The sequence below is a fragment of the Gallus gallus genome, chromosome 4, assembly GCF_016699485.2.
Source record: "Gallus gallus isolate bGalGal1 chromosome 4, bGalGal1.mat.broiler.GRCg7b, whole genome shotgun sequence".
NCBI classification, from domain to species: domain Eukaryota; kingdom Metazoa; phylum Chordata; class Aves; order Galliformes; family Phasianidae; genus Gallus; species Gallus gallus.
The window spans coordinates 30,252,294-30,267,995 of NC_052535.1; the positions used below are offsets into that span (position 1 = coordinate 30,252,294).

General features: G+C 37.1%; 1 protein-coding gene across 3 annotated transcripts in view; it reads right to left on the minus strand.

Moving 5' to 3' along the window:
* Positions 1 to 252: 252 nt before the first annotated feature.
* The window catches only part of ANAPC10 (anaphase promoting complex subunit 10), a 331,896-nt gene continuing 316,446 nt past the window's right edge, over positions 253 to 15,702 (minus strand). For all 3 annotated transcript variants that reach the window (XM_046940063.1, XM_040698887.2, XM_040698884.2), the window contains 6 exons: positions 6,297 to 6,357; positions 3,895 to 4,047; positions 3,489 to 3,588; positions 2,267 to 2,290; positions 974 to 1,053; positions 253 to 338 (listed from right to left, as the gene is read on the minus strand). The gene's annotated coding sequence lies outside the window, so the exon portion shown is untranslated. The remainder of the gene's footprint in view (positions 339 to 973; positions 1,054 to 2,266; positions 2,291 to 3,488; positions 3,589 to 3,894; positions 4,048 to 6,296; positions 6,358 to 15,702) is intronic.

Consider the following 15,702-nt stretch of genomic DNA (forward strand, 5'->3'; position numbering starts at 1 on the left):
TCCCTGGTTTTAATGCTTCCCCCAGTTTTAATACTTTACCTAAAGGAACTGACCGAGACTCTTTTGGTGACAGGGCTTTCTTGTCAACTGATATTCCATATTATTTTGGAGTGTTTTGAAATGCTCATTGGAAAAAGGAAAACTGCTGGGTTGGAGTCAGATAGCATGGGACTTCTCCCACGCAGGTACACAGACCAACTCATCCCACAACAGCTCTCCCACTGTCATTGCAATGCTCTTTTAAATGGCAACTCACATCGGTTCTCATGTCTTGATGTTCTTAAGGTCACCTAAGCTTCACCAGATGGGGCAGCAGGAGTAACGTCAAATGAATCTCGCTGTTCAAGAAACACAATTATGTTATTATCACAGTAGCATGCATCTAAGCACCACAAACACAAGATCAGTAACTTCAATGTATTGTTAGCAATAGTTGTTCTTATATTCTTTCCTTATATTAACTTGTTTTAATAATGCAGTAGCATACGTTTGCACCTTAAGCGCTACTGTATTATTATTCTTATTAGATAAATTATGTAATATTTTGTTAGCAATTATTTGCTTATGACAGATAAGACTACGGCTACAACAGTATCCAAAGTAGCTCAGTCAGATGAAACTCGCTCAAACTGCTGAACTGTCACATGTGATGTAGGACTTTTAATGACAAAAATACTCATTACCAGGAGAATAAACTTGCAAACCAGGAACCATTCCTAATAAAATTTGACCAGGTACTGACCAGGAAGAGAGGTCACCTATGGTAAAGTAAACCCTCGATTACAAAATGACTGGTTTTAAGAATGCACTTCAGTGGCAAAAAAAATAAGAAATAGAAATCCCAGCAGAGAAGCAACTACAGTGCAAATGAGCACGAGAAAACAAAGTGAAAAGTCGAAAAACTGGAAATTTGACACTTCATTTTCTATAATGTGTATTGCACACAAACAAATCTGCAGAAGGAGAAACTTACCTTCGACAATTTCCGTGCACTCCAAACACCAAGACTTGCACAAAGAAAGAACAGCACAAAGAAAATGCTGAGTCCTGCCACTAAAGAACAAAAAGGAAATTATATATGACTAAATCATTAAGAAAAGGAAAAGCATAAATACTTTCATTGGCAGTGGGTAATTATGCAACACTAAATGCTGCAATAAATGCTTTATTTTTCCAACACAAATCTCATTGAAGTCTGACTGAGTACAGAATTAAGCAAAGCATATTATGGCTCATTATATTTGGTGGTTTTTTCCCCAGTGCAAAGAAATTTCCATCTAGATTAAAGTGTAATAAATGAGCTCCACAGAACTCACCTCTAGTACATTCTAAAGCATCTGTTCAGTCACAAGAAATTATACTAGCATGCAGAACCTTTCTAAGGGGTAACTGCTTTCAATTTGAGAGGGCTTGCAAGGCCCTCCTTAGAGTTCTCATTTTTATTCAGAAAATTCAAAAATGAAGCGGATTTCACAATTTTCTCAAGAAATTCTGTGATTCCACCTTGAAAATAATTGGAACACTTTAAGACCAAGGTAGTCTCAGCTCTGCTTTTGCAGGAATTTAAGTAATGCGCTACTATCCTTTGACTACTCGTTTCCTTTTAGGTTCCCTTCCTTTAGTTGTGATTCAATAGTACAACAAATTAAATACATAACACAAAGGAAAGTTATCATGTCTAGTTATTAATATAAACAAAAAGCTGAGTTAAATTTTAATAAATGTTAATAATTATGTTAATATTATTTTCAATTAACATTAGTATTAGCATGCATTATTTGCAGTAAAGTGATGAAGTAAGGTTAAATAACATTTATTTCTAGTCTCAAAACAGCTTTGTAAATGCAATATAATAACATTTCACTGACTTAACCTCTTCTATCACAATGTGATATTTATCTCCAGTGTTAGAATATCAACAGCTACCATTGCTCACAATATCACTGGTGCTATAGCTTCTATTGAAAGAAAATAAGTCCCACACAGTAGTTATTGTATCAAGAAAGCTAATTACCATGGCTTAGTCTACTACAAGGATATGCTTATTATTCAAATAAATCCCCAGAGAAATATCATGATTTACAATTAAAGGAGTGTCTTTAATACTCTTTCACAGAAAGAAAGTTTTTTTTTTTTCCCTGCGTAATGTATGTGAGTCTATACATGTATTTGTTCCCAATGGCAGGAGAAGTTGGAAATTCAAAACTTTGGTTAAAAAAAATATGAATATTTAGCAGAATTATACATATTGAAGTTGCCAACCTACCTAATATAGATGCATTACTTATTGCTGTTAAAAAATAAAGAAAATGAAAATTAGAAACACAAGTAAACCATACAACTACGTATAATAAAGCTGAAAGCTGTTTCCCCCCCTTTTTTTTTTTTGGTGACACAAAGCACCAAATTTACTTAAATGGTAGAAACAAATTAGCTCATTATTTTCCTCCAAAAGAATCAGTTATGGCTATTAACTACTTTTCACCTACATTCACTATACTTGTAGGTTAATTTCTATGTACCCTTCTTTACGTGTGTTTTATCTGTTAGGCAGGTTATATATTCACAGTTGTATGTTCTCATATATTCACAGCTGTACATTTACATGTATTTTCAATTAGCATAACCAAGTCGAAGTCAGAAAGTTGGCTTTCTTCAGATCCTGCCACAAGCAGGCCAGTCATTTGCACCCACAGAGAAATAAACATGACACTTAAGCAGTGTGGGAGGGAATTTTTCTGCTGTGACCTTCTTCGGTTTTCTTCCTCTAGCATAGGATTCCAAGTTATCCACGGACCATGAAAAGAAAAGCATCTGACATTTTAAACAGAATGACTTATATTCTGTTTCTTGATAGACAGTTATTTAGGCTGGGTTATTTGAGATGCCTCAAATATTTTCTCTGTTTTTATCTTTCACTTCTGTAAATACATCAGGAAACTTGTTTAAATCATTCATAGGGTTATACTGCAGCTAAATTGGTTCATGTTCACAACATTTGAGTAGAAAGCACAGACAAAAGGCACATCAGTATGGAAGTCCCATATTCACCTTTATTTCAGTGCAGCAGTACTGGCAGAGACACAGCTAGTGAACTCTCAGCAGCCTGATCAGCATTTAGTACAGATTAAAGTACAGACAAATACTGATGAGTTCTGCTCATAATATCTTAGTACCAAAGTGACTCATTTCTAAGTGTTTCCCCTTGTGAGTAGACCACAGAGTTGGCCCTGTGCCCATGACATAATGCTGAACAAAACAAGATCAAGGCACCTGCAAGTCCGTCCTTCTGTAGCTATGCCATGCTGCACATCAGTTTAAACATCAGATTTGGGTACAATCGTTCAAGCAAATTAGCAAATTCCCTTCTGTTAGCAGAGACACAGTAAGTGCATTCTGAGCTCAATGCAGTCAGCAATAACTCATGCTATTTTGACTACTGGGTTTTACTTTACACCTGGAACATCAGTGCCCCTGCTGTCTATTACCTGTCCCTATAGGATGGAAGGTTGCTTGGCCCCACAGGGATGCAATCAACTTTGATTGTGCTGTCAGTCTTACCTGTGGAGGAATCGGCAATTCCTGTCTCTAGAAGAGAAGAGAGCAAACTTTTAAACTTCGATAGCTCAGGGCTTAGGCAGCAGGCTTAGTGATAGGTAGCGGAGAAAAGCAACTTACATCACAGTGACAGTGTCAAGATGAAGGAGCACAAAAATCAAACTTCAAACAGGAAGAGACACAGCAGGACAGGCACAGAAAGAGTGGACAACTCTACAAGAATCAGCCAGGGGGAAAAACAGGGAAAAGAAAAGAGTGAAGTCACAAAGCTCAGGTGTGCGCATTGAGGGAAGGACTGACTCAGGACTTGGAGGAAACAACAAATTAAAAACAGACCTGAATCTAGAAGGTAAGAACTTGTTGTCGTTAGTTGAAAAGTTTGTGTGTCTGTTGAAAAGCTCTGTGTGGAATTAGAAACAAGTGACACTGATGTTCTTGATTTGGCTTCTGGCTCCGTTGCAGCAACACGCATATTTTTAACACAATATCCTAAAATTAAACAAAATTATTGCTGGAGTATGTCACAATATTTATTATTAAGGTTCACTCACAACTTCTGCTATAAAATATTGCATTCAAATACCCATAACTTGGACAATGTTGGCTTCTATTTCACATTTGCAATATTTGCCTTCATCTAGCTTTTCTGTATGAATATTTTGTTTGAAATTATAATATCTCATTTTCTCTGCTTAAGAAAAAAAAATTCAAAGACTTCTTAACATTTTTCCTCAGATATTGCAGTATTTCTATGGTCTGCATGAAGAACATGAAATCCACAAAGAAAAAGAGGCAAAGCTGCAGCTTTTACTATATCTGGGCACTTTGAAAATTAGCAAAATCATTGTCATTTGCTTTAATGGGGCTTGAAAGGACAGGGCAGCTAAATTTGTCTGGAATGTTTATTGATATTCATCCTTTTTCTCACTTTTCTTCTTGTCTTTTACGCTTCTTAAATGGCAAGTGATCATTTTAATAGATATGAAATGCATTGCACCTCTTTAGTTTAGACATGAAAACCGCCTGCCTTACACATTTCCTGTTCAACTTCAATTGCAAATTAATGAAGAAGAAGAGTTTAGGAGAGGTGAAAGGTACTTTCCCTTAACTTTACCTGAATGATAAGAAGAGAGGAAAAGCATACACTTTTGAAGTGACTAGAGCATTAAGAAGATGCTTTCTTGCACTGTCACAGTTGTGACACTAAAAACAAAAGAAAACCTCTTCTGTGGAAGTTAAGTTTAACCAGTGGCGTTTCAGGAGGTTCCACAGAGGAAATAATTGACTATGAAAGAGCAACAAAGCAGTGGCACGTGATATTCTTAGACGAATATGCAAGTTCAAAAAGTGCATCCTCAAACATCTTACATAACTCTCATCTCCTGTGAGCCCCTGTTAACTTAAAAGTTCTTCCTAGCATTATAGCATAACCTCCAGAGCTTCTCTGTAAGCGGGTGCCCATGACACTGCAATTAAACAAAAAAAAACCAAGCAGTACTCAGAGGAGGAGGCTGCCTCTCTCCAGCGATGAGTTTAAGTTGCTCAGTAGTTAGGAGAAAAGTTTGCCTTGTCACTGAAGCTTTCACAGGACTCTGCCAAGTAGAGCACAGCTCCACAGAATGTGCTTAAAGATACACATATCTCCATTAACTCCTTTGAAGAAAGATAGCATAAATTGTTGGCCAAGCTGGTGAGCGTGTGTGCTCTCGTGATAAGAAGGTCCATTAACCACTTTCCCCTCAACACCTCCCAGCACCTTCTTAAATCATTGGTCTATTGCTGCCTTTAGCATGACCAAGTTTTAAAGAAGTCTGTTTGCACAACTTCAATCCTATTTTTTTTTTTTTTTGCCAATGAAAAGGTATTACAGTGAAAATTTCTAAAGCTGGTACAATCTGTCATAAATTCTAATGGCTAAATATAAAGCCCTTTTGTTGTAAAGGGACTTTGCTGTAATATATTCAGTCACAAATTCTGAGCATTAAACACTGATGTTTTCACTGCACAAAAAACAGTGTAAGGGGCTGCAGTCCTGACAGTTGTTAGAGTACAAATTGTGTAGTTGGGAAGAAATTAATGAAATCCAGAGTGTGATACCACCCTTTCTCAGTTTTCCTTGGTAAATTTACTGAATCTTTGTAGCAAAACCTGGTATTTACAGTTAAAAAAAGATGAAATAATTCCATATTTTGCTTTCCTCGCAGTATCAACGTGATACTGCCACTGTTCCTGTTAAGTACCAGCAATAACAATAACAGGTGTCATCTGTATGTGCTATCATTTCTCTAGTTCTACTGCTGATAGAACATTGATCGTTACTGATGTTAACATTTATTTCTAGCATTCATTAATGAAAATAAAATGCTGCAAGAAGTCTTAACTTTTACTGGCATGAGTCTCTTTCTATACCTGCAAGGGGTTTCTTTAAATACAGCAGACTGACTTACTCTTCAAGGTTGATTATTAGAGGTGCTGCAGAAATTTATATGGCAAAGTACGTTCATGCTTTTTAAGTGAACTTTATTTTATCAACAGAGATGTAGCTAAGGTAATCTTCCATGTGGGAAAGAGTAATAATGCACAGAGAAACACCTTAAATGAATCTATAATGATTTATACATCGACTCATATTAGTTACCAGATAGAAAAAACACAGGAATATCTTCAAAGAAAAACTGAAAGTATTGAAGAGAAAGTAAAGCTGAGAAAAGAAAAAGAAAAAAGAAATTTTCACTCACCTGTAAACAACAGGATGAATGTAGGTATTGTCTTACACATCTTCATTTCTTTGTTTTGTACCTGTTAACAGTGCAAAAAAGACAGAAGACAAATTTGAAGAAGCCCCACGTCACTGTCCTCACAGCAAAGAAACTTTGGGTGTTACCCCCAAGGCAAGAGATCTCAAAAGACTAACTCAGCTGCATTTATCATTTCCTGAATCGGACAGTTTTGAAAAACAGCTGTAATTAGTAGGGCTTAGATGCCACATTGGCTATGTAACTTCAGAAACTCTGGATGTACTAAAAGGAATTTACTTACAACAAAGTGAAATATGCAGAGAGCATAAAAATCACAAAGGCAACAACTAAATGACAACCTCTATTCATATACAAAAACAAGTTTTTAACTGCATGGTTAAAAAAATGCTTTAGTTGTGGTGAGGCAATCATCACATCACATCTTTGTGAAGACCTTAAAGCACTTTAAAATCATGGAAAAGGTATCTTTTCACAGATGGAAGTGAAATTCCTTTCACACAAATGAAATGCATATTGGAAAGAAAAGACAACTATATTCTTTTGCACTAGTCACAGTACATACTGTACTCCTAAATATTCAATGCACAATAAAAAAAGTTTTTAAAGGAAAACCATTGCCAGTTTGTAAAAGTTTAAATGATTCCTCACATACCCAATTACTTGGGATGCTTAAAAGAAACAGTACTATGCCTTCCATAACTACTTCTCAAGTACATCTCAACACCAATGGTCAGTAGTATGACAGGTATGTTCTCCATCCAATAGCAAGCCACAGATTACACTGAGCTAAATATTGATTGAAGGGACATTGATAAGATGTCACACATCCAGAGTCCTGCACTTTGGATAAAACAACCCCATACAACAGCACTAAAAGCAGTAGAGCAGAAGTAGATCTGGGAGCCTGATGTACAAGCTTAACACAAATTTAACCGAAATTGAACATTAAACCCTTGCAAGCATCTTAAATAGTCCTCAACACTCATGCCTCACATCTGAGTTGTGTAAGATGTTAGTGTCCTTATACATAATTCAATATAAAGTTATCAAACAAAATGCTTCTGAGACATTTTGAATTGCATATTGAATACTGAAATGTATAACAAATACTGAAAGGTCTTTGTTCAGCATCACAAACCAGAACTGAAGTACACAATTTAAAAGTGTCTCTGCATGGAGACTGTCATACTAGCTGTCCAATGCTTAAAAATACCTTCATTCAGTCAACTGCCATATTAAGGTCTGTAACCCAATTGCGATCTGATTCTAGAGTAGCCTTCTTAGCTGGGTTAGCTCTGAGAGCACGGGTGCAAACAAGAAATCCATTTTCATAATTGTGCTTGGTTTACCTTTTATTCCACAAATGTAACCACAAATATGACCCCACAACTTTTACAGTCTTTCTGTAAGATTGCCTTGAGTAGCACTGAATCCAAGCAAATTAACAAGGGTAGCGTGCATTTGGGTAAACACTTTCCTTCCTCAAGACAACATGATGTTACATTAACAACGTTATTTTTTCAGCCCACACAGCCTTATCTTTTCTTATGAACATTTCTTTATCAGGTCATAGCAGACCTTTGCATTAAGAAATGCTGGGACAGAGTTTTCTGCCTTCCAAGTCTGTTGCTAATTACAAGAACCACTTTTATTATGCGTCCTTTTTGTTTCAAAGACTCCCAAAATATTGTGTAACAGACTTTTTCAGACTTTTTTCAAAGAGTATCTCTAATTAAATTATGTTTTTTTGTCTCTTCTAGTAATACCTTTGCATATTTTGGCTGGAGTAAGATACAAATATCTCCATGCATTTCCTGTGTACACTAAAAAAAGCTTCCATACAGACTCTCTAACAACTGGAGAACCAATGCTTCTTGTGCAGCCAATGGTAAGAGGCAATTTAGAGGAGCCCCATTAAGGTGTTGTGAATTTCTGGAATGCCAAAGCCTGTCCATCAGTTCAGAGGAATCCTGAGGGAGACAGGCCTCTTTTGCCCAAAGTCTGACTGTCTCATTCACTTGTTTAGAAGTTGTACATTTTGCCTGCTTCTCCTGTCCTCAGACACTCACTGAATACACCTACAGGAGAGGATGAAGGTACAGAAAGTGTGCAGGATGCATGCTTGCAACTAAACATAACAGAAAGCTTCCCTTTGATGACAGAGGAGCTCTGGAAGCCATAAAGGTCAGCACTGTATCAACAGTGCTTCCATTTCCCCCAGTTTTAAATTGTAAAACTCTAGAATCCATTATTCCCTGACAAAATTGTCTCAGTGCTGACAATATCCCTTTCCAAATGATAGCAACCCCACATCTACTTAGTACATATCCCTCATCTAAGCCACCTGACTTATCAGAGGGTGCTGGTTCCTATTATCTCATGACCTTTCCTGAATTCCTGCCTGTCACACGAACACTTTCAAAAGGAAGGACTGAAGGCAAAGCAGTGTATATGCAGGAACCGGTGTGATCTCTTTACAGAGATGAAGAGTTTAAAAAGGTAACTATATTAAACACTGTGTTTCAAAAGAGTGAAAAAGGAATATATACATAATATAATACATAATATATGTATTTTTTTTCTAACTGCTTTCTCTTACACAGTGGCTTTGAAAAGTTCAGTTGCTAACTAACAGTGCCAGCTAGATGGCCAGCTAATTGTATAGCTGGAGGCTATTTTGCTTCCCCTTTTAATTTACAGCAACCAATTAGATTTAATGCAACAGATGCACGTCCCTTCAGTGTCAGCTCTTCTAACTTTTCACATTTGCTTTCTTCGCTTCCAATTAGAATTCATTGGGAAAAAAGAAAATCCCACAGTAAGTTTTTGTTAGAATGTTCTGATTCGTAAGTAATTTTGAAAACAGTTTAGTTCTGATAAATTTCAGAGAGAAAAAAAACCATTATGTTTCTGTCCACCTACAAAGCTGCGCTCCCAGAGCATACCATTTCATTACAGATGTACGCATGGGTTGTTGTGGACGTGGGAATACAAGAAGTCAGTCTGATGCTAGGTAGCCCCACAGGTAGTGTTTTTAGAGTTCTCAGGATGTTTTATTTAGATTATTTGTATTATTTCCCCACAGCAAATCCATACCAGAATGTCAGGGAAATTGTCATTGACTGGTTATTGACTGCTGAAGAACAGATGCCAAAAGGTGAATCTGGCCTTCTAATTTTAAAGAGCCACAGACGACCAAGTCTGAATACCATAAGGTTCAGGTGAATGCACGCTGCTAAGCAAATGTATAATTGAGTTAAAGTAATGTAAAGGAGAACTGAAATCAGTGCACTTAAAACACTTCCCATAAATACATTAAACACCAATAATAAATTGTTATCTGCAGTGGTTGACTTAATACTAGCATGTACTGACCCTGCTGTGGAGTAAACTATCAGTCATTAACATTAGTGCAGTTGTATTAGTGACTGCCCAGCACCTGAAAGGAAACAGTACCCTCAAGTAAGTGGAATAAAAAGCAAAGAAGCACAGCATTTTATTACCATAAAAGTTGCCCTTTGTCTTTTTATAGCCTATTACCCTATCTTATTCATTTAACATTAGCTGAATGGGGCAGAAAGCTTGTCTCAACATTTATGCATAAAGAAGCTGGCTTGTATATGCTGTAAAATATTAACTGTCTTTGATAATAATTGTTCCTGTGAACAAATACTGCAGAATAGCATGAAATTATCCTTAGAGAGTAACTCGCAAAATGTCCACAGAGTTAAATGTATTTCCAGTGACTTCAGTGTCAGGTGATCTGTCAGTGGCTCATGATAGCATTTAAGAAACTTACAACCTGAAGTTCTATTCTTTTGCATTTTTGTAGACTAGTATTACCAACAGAAAAGTTTAAGAAGTAAGTTGAAAAATCCTTTTATTTGTCCAGTACCTCACAGTAACGCTATGTTATGTCAAGTCAAATAAATACATTATACTTTTCATCCTCTAAACAAACATCTTAAAATCAATTTGAAAATGATTATGCTAGGAAGCAGTCATGTGAGTCAGTGCTAGCAGCACTGATTGCACCTTACATAGCAGATTAGGTTCTACTTACAGAATTGCTACTGTTTTCAATAGTGTGGAACCTTCCAAATATTTAGAAACTTCTCAAGTATGACATGATTGCAAATAACAGTTCTTGCATCATGTGTCACACACATTGATTTTCATGTCTACACTATTGTACGTAGCTTGGAGATGTGGAATGATGCAAAGTAGCAGATTGTAGCAGACAATTATGACTGGGAAGAATAACAACAATTAAATTAGAAACTGTTTCACATTTAATGATCTATTGGCAAGGCAGCTTCTATTTAGATATAAAATAAGTGAGATATTTCCCAAACTAACAAGCTGCAGATTAAGCCATAGACACTGTAGTTCACTGGTGTCTTTTTCTGTTACACATACATGTGCACGTACATTCACAGTTATATTTGTTTTTCTCAAGCAAGACCAAGTAAGAAGTCTATAGACACCCCCAGTGAATTTTTGCTCCAAATTATTCCTTTGAAGAAGTATAGCCTATCCCCATAGAGAACAAGCTGCCATGTTTTCACAGAGCTAGTTACCATTTGTTGTTGACCTGTAAACCACTCTGTACAGTAGAAACATTGTACAGTGCCACCATCCACTACTGAGCTAACAGCAGACTTCTTGAATCTCGGTGGTTAACAAATGACATGGCTGACATATGGAAGAAATTTTGCCTCATCTGATCTGCAGTAACTTATAGGTAGGTTCTCTCTCAAAAAAATATGCAGAGCCTACTGGATGCAGGGACTCACAAGGTTCAGGGTGGATCCCCCACTTTCTAAACAACTTGAATCACAGAGGCAAGGAGCCTAGGTGCAACTTAATTGAGTCCTAGTCCCACACTTGATCAACAGTTTCTGTCTAAAGGTTGAAGAGGCCCTCCTGTAGAGCCACAAGGAGTTTTTCATATGGTAAGATAGTTGACTCATAGTCATACTTTGTTTTTAGGTCCATATTCTAATTGACCTTCAGCTGTCAAACCAAACGTCTGCTATCAGTTCTTTAAGACCCCCAATTTGAGGCAGATTCTGGTCCTCAATCTGTTTTGGCAAGAGTGTTAAGAGTGTTATCACTACTATCGCTGATTGTCTTCCTGTGCCAGACCAAAGGAGGACAATGGGAGAAAGAAGGGCAGGAGCGGAGCGGGAAGCACACTGTCTTAAGTGGAGAGGAGTAGTTCATTCCTCTTCCTGCTTTCCTTGGCATAACTACTGACACCACATAAGTTTGAGTGTTGTGGACAGCAAATAGAAATCATGGCTGTCTTCTACTCATATTTTGTTTTATTATCTTTGTTTTTTGAATCGGAAATAACATGTTGGCCTTTTACATTAACTCATTGTCCTAGATGTCTATATTAAGGACATTAAATGCTGTTTAATTTAAAGAAATGGTCCTCTTTATACTAGAAACTGCAGATGGGTGTAATGCAAGATTTCTATCTCAAAGCATTTTCAGTTTTATTTAGATCTGTGCTGTTTCTCCTGCCTGCCAAAACTACAGATGCCCCATAACACCAACATAAACACAGAATATTGGAATGTATATTGAATTAATTCCCCCAAAGTTATTCCACAAAATGATCCCATTTTTCTTAAGAAGAATCTTTCACAGGTCTGGAGAACCTAAACCAGATGAAAGTTTGCCTCCTGCAGCAGAAGTCTCATACTACCCTCATTTTTGTGTTTCTATGTTTGTTTTACAGTGGTATGGCTCTTCATTCACAGACTGCAGGTAGTAGTTTGAAATTAGCACTACATGCAGTCGCTGAAGTGAGAGACTGTCAGGTTTTGTTACCCCCCCCCCCCCCCCCCCCCCCGAGCATTTCATTCAGGGACTGTAAAATGCCTCATCCTCTCTGTGTTTCATAACAGAGAATAACATTGAGCCCCTTGTGTTTCAGTTCCCTTGGTCTTTTGACCACACATTTTAAGGAGAAGCTGACAGCTAGCATGTCAGTTATTTTCAGATACCAGTCTCTGTCAAATTCAGAAATCCCAAGAAAATAAACTAGATGTAGGATTATAAATACATGTGAAATCTGAGCTGTCATCACTCTCAAGGATTTTCCATTGTGACTGCTGCACTATTTCTAAGCTAAGATTTCACAGATGTTTAGTAGGAATGTTTAGAGAGCATTTCATTTTTTGATGGCTAAAATACTGTCAAATCTAACCTATTTGTAATTGAGTTCATTAATTCCACTGTGCCTGATTTGTTATTCCCAGTTGTTTAAAATGGAACTACAAAAATAAAAATGAAATTTAGTGAGCCTACACAGTTCTGAGATGGCTTGACAGCTGTTATTTCAAATTTTTAGATACGTTCAGTTATTCAGAAGAATAAGAGGTGACAGAGATCTCCTGAAACAATATTCCTTGTCTGTGTTCACTCCAGTGTTCACAGACCAGCCCTGGATCTTTAGGCCATACAGGAGCAGAGCAACAAGTCTCCTTCACATTATGCTCCTGCTAACCAGTAGTTTACTGCATGCATAACTGACAAGTGTGACTTAAATTACAGATTTGAATTATGATTTGAAATAGGAAAATTTTAACCAAAATGTTAACGTTATTTTACCTTGTAAATTCGTGTAATTGAATACCTCCTTTTTTTTCTGATCAAGCAGGAGGATAGCTATACATTTTAATTAAAGTAAATATAGTTTGAATATACGTACTTAGAAATCTAATTTTTCTGATTGAGAATGATGACTGATCCATTTCCTAAGTCTTAACATGCTTCATTTTTACTTGGATTTAATGTCAAATTGCATTTGTAAAGAAACTGGATTCCAACTGAAAATGCACAAGAATGTCTCAGAATTACAAGATCATATATATTCACACTAAGCATGAGGATTCTTGTGATTTTTTTTTTCTCCTCTCATTCAGGCTCAGACTGTGAATGAACTGGTCATTAACAAGAACTTAAACAAGGAAATAATTTCTCTTAATCCCCAGAAGAGGCTGCTATTATCACAGTAGGTGTGTGGTACCCTGAAGCCTCCAGGTACGTGAACAATGCTTCCCACTACATTCACTATTTGAGTACTTGTATGGTAAATAAGTATACAGATGTTATACAGAGAAGTTAGGCTGGTAAGATTACCGTATTGGAAAAAATAATGAGATTAAATGAAAGGCGCTCACCAGTGTTGTAGGCTTGCAAAAACTCCATGAGGAGCAATCTCCAGGAAGAGATCCTTCCTCTGTGGCAGTCAGTCTTTAAAGGGGGGTCTAGGAGAGGGGCAGCCTGGCTCCACCCCTTCTGGTCACACAGGTGAATTGCCTTCACCTGTGCTCCTGTGGCTGACTCAGAGCTCGTCTCAGGTGGTCAATCAGAGGTTCAGGCCCATACACTACTGTTTTACTGTGTAATAAATTATTCATTTATAACAGTGTCTTAGCTGTCAAAATAAATTCCCAACCTTCAGATCCAGATGAATATATACTTAGTTTAAAAAATAAAATATATTTAATTTCCAGTAAAATGTCAAATTTGAAGCTAAAATATTTGCATTTTGGGGCCTCATAATATTTTCCTTTGCACCTACCAGAGGACAGGGCTTAAGGCTTAGTTATATTCACCACTTCTAACTTGTCATGATGGACGTGTAAGCCTGGCTGGAAAGACTGTGAATTATGAAGATTTGTTAGGTAGCTAATGATTGTTGCAAGCAAAGACAATACTTCCTGAACAGGCCCTCAGGGGCAAAGGGATCAACAAGCACAACGCACTTCCCTTTCTGTGACACATGAATCAGTATTAACCTGTAGTATGTTGCACCACTGTATTGCTTCCTAAAGTGTGCTTCTTGTGTTCTGAGTCCTGTGCTTTTAATAAAATTAAAAAAGTTCTGCGGAGCTTTGTATGTTTCAAGCTACTGTAATTCATTGTCCTGTTAATTTATTACATAACCTGCAAAAAGCATATAGAGTTGTAGCCAGGTGCCTTACATTCACTGCCCAGTCATCAAAATACATCAGAAATGAAGTCATATATTTGGCCTTGGCACCCAACACGCAGGTTTTAAGATTGCATTTATGTCTCTGTGTGTGTAAACGGATTTGGTGTGGTTCATATTACCAGGAAGACTAACTTTTGTATACATTTTCTTTTTTTTTCCTACACACCTTTTCTTTCTCACACACAAACAGGCGCATGCTTTTACACAAGAAGTGCTCAATAACTATAATGCTAAAGTTTTCTGACCCTAGGCCACTAGCCCTCCCAGAACAGATCAATAAACAATTGAAACAGCTAAGAGTTTTAAACATCTGCTCTCTCGAGAAAACATCAGAATTCTGCAAATGTCTGTGTGGTGATGAGTGAGATGAAGACCTGTGTGCCAGTAGTCTCATAGGAAATGTTGATCATGCTGGCTGCCTGCAACCCTGAATGTAGTGCTGCAAGATGTTTTCATTCATGTAGGATCTTCAATTATGAATCCATCTCTAGGTCCTTCTCCTTTAAAATGTGATCAGAGAAGAGGACAACTGCCCACCTCTTCTGCAAGAGAATACATTGCAGAGCACTCATAGACTCAACTCCTTTATCAGTATGGAAGACAAGGAGTCCACAATGCCAGCGTCCTTTCTTTTAAAACTGGATTACAGTGTAGCAAAGTGTTTAAGACTGGGGACTGGATGGGAGAGCAAAGCTTTTCTTGATATTGATTAGTGTAGTCTTGGAAGGAGAGATCTGAGATTTCCAGCCCTGCTATACACATGATTTCTGTACTTTATCTTGCTGTGTTTTTTTTTTTTTTGTCATGTTTTTTTTTTTTTTAATAGAATACATAACCATAATGTATTAATGCATATGTTCAGCTATTAACTCATTTATCATGTTCTAGTGCAACTCCCCTAAGAGTTCAGCGTACTTCTGTTAAGACTGTTCAACACAGACTACTTGTTATTTACACATCTCCAAGTTAACATCAGCCAAAGAAAATTTCTCATTACTTAGTCTGAGTGAAGTAAAGAGATTCACTTCAAGAGAGACATCCATACATCCTTTAGAAGTGAGATCTGCTGAGGCCCTTTCCATAAGTGAGATGGATTGCCTGGACTTTTGAGCTGTCCATAGCTCCCATAGGGGACAGGAATACTGGGAGGTTCAGAATTGCCTTGCATTTCGATCTCCAATCAACAACACTGTTGTGAAGAAAATATCTAAGATACTTTTTCCTATCTTTATATTTCCCTATAGGAAAAAACAATCTGATCTCACGCCACATTGTGCTATATCAAAGAGATGCTGTAACAACGAAAACCTCAAGCTCTGAACCACTGTGGTCTTAGACTAGTATTTAAATGAGTGAGTACTGAGGTGCCCT